This window comes from Schistocerca serialis, chromosome 5 (assembly GCF_023864345.2).
Source record: "Schistocerca serialis cubense isolate TAMUIC-IGC-003099 chromosome 5, iqSchSeri2.2, whole genome shotgun sequence".
Taxonomy (NCBI): Eukaryota; Metazoa; Arthropoda; class Insecta; order Orthoptera; family Acrididae; genus Schistocerca; species Schistocerca serialis.
This window is the reverse complement of record NC_064642.1, coordinates 372,179,160-372,181,051: the sequence shown is the minus strand read 5'-3', so window position 1 is coordinate 372,181,051 and position 1,892 is coordinate 372,179,160.

Below are 1,892 nucleotides of genomic sequence, written 5' to 3'. Positions count from 1 at the left end.
CTCTCATCGCTAAACTTCGCGCTTCTGTAAACGATCACCCAATCTTGGGGATTTTGCTTCTGTTTAAATTAGGCATTTTGTTTTGTTGTTTCTGCAGCAGTGCTCTAACCCTTTTTGTGTGCCAAGTTAATTTATTTGGTATAAATCTCCCAATTTGCTGCTGATACTATTTCTTTGAATTTAAGCCACATCTTGTCTACACTTTTGTTATTAATTTGGAATGAGTGGGGATTGTCTCTCAGGAAGACGTCAAGCGAATTTTTATCTGCTTTTTTTGAATAGGTATATTTTTTGCTTATTTTTCTACGATTTAGGGATTACAATATTCAATCTCGTTACAACAACTCTGTGTTCACTAATCCCTGAATCGGTTTTGATGTTCGTTACTAATCCTGGATTATTTGTTGCTAAGAGGTCAAGTATGGTTTCACAACCATTTACTATTAGCGTGGGCTCATAAACTAAATGCTCGAAATGATTTTCAGAGAATTTCGGATGATATTTTATGCGTACCTCCGGATTTAAACATGTATTTTCGGCAACATATCGAGGGTAAATTAAAGTCACCACCAACTATTATCGTATGAGTTGGGTATGTGTTTGAAATCAAACTCAAGTTTTCTTTGAACCTTTCAGCAACTGTATCATCTGAATTGATTAATCATCGTTTATGTGGGCATACCCTATAAGACCACTGGCTAGTTAGTGAACGATTCACAGTGTGTATGTGGTCTTTTACTGTCTTGCCTCCATTGTTGTCTGAAAAATTGCGCAGATTGGTTGACACTCGCCGGCATTGTTCCTCAGTGAGGCCAGGCCCTATGGGCAGTTCGATAGCAGCTTACTCTGTAGTGGTAGCGGAGCGTGATTCTTCGTTAATAGCACTAAGCTGCCATGTCTGGAATGGTTTCACTGTGTCAATGCATGTAGTTTGTCGATTGTGGCTGCTCATGTCGGTGACCTGAAGTTCTCCTTGACCATCAGCAATGCTTATGATCGTCACTGGAATGTAGATTTCTTTTGTGAGCCTGAGTAGATTTTTGAAATCGACGAAAGGTTTATAGTTTAACTGAGCATCTAGACTAGTGACTCGAACCCATCTCCCTGATGACAACAGAATAAGAACGTCTTCAGTTACAAACTAATGCCCAGACAATCTTTGTTATATATGCTTGTTGGAATAGCTTCATCAATCTAGAGCTCTGACTTGATGACTGCTTGTGACGTCTTCAAGAAATCCCATGTGAGGATAATATTATGACTACATTGCATTAAAACTAAAAATTCTAATTATATTTATTCTTGCAATACATGTTCCCATATTTCAATACATCTTCCTGTCAGTTAGACACATTTCCTTTTCGGACCTTCAGCTCAATCCTTTTTGTGTAATGGAATGTAGTCTTCTTCATCTGGTGACGATAAGCATTCAACATTAAAGAAAAAGAAGCCTGTGAGTCGACTAGTACCTTGACAGGTTGGCTGTCGATGGTGACATCAATGAGATTCCTGAGATCTCGATAATTGTCATCCATGGTAGACTGATATCTGTGGCCGCCTCACCTCCACAGACCTTCGTCTCATCTTAATTTGGCAGCTAGGCGAGCGATTGGTACCTCTACATGACGATGAGTAACGGTAATGGCGTGTTGAGGAGCGATATCGTCGAGGGTAAGGAGTTTAGATTCTATTCAAATCTCCTTGTTCGAGGGTATGGCGATGGGCTTCTCCTCACAGGCCGATTATAATCGCCTATAGTTGACTTTCGTAAGTAGGACTGTTGTGATGGTTGATGTCTTGCGGCATAATAGCCATTGAAAATGGTCTTTTCTGCAGTAGCATACACATGTTCAGGGTATGCACAGATAAAACGTACTGGCGTGTTGTCCTCT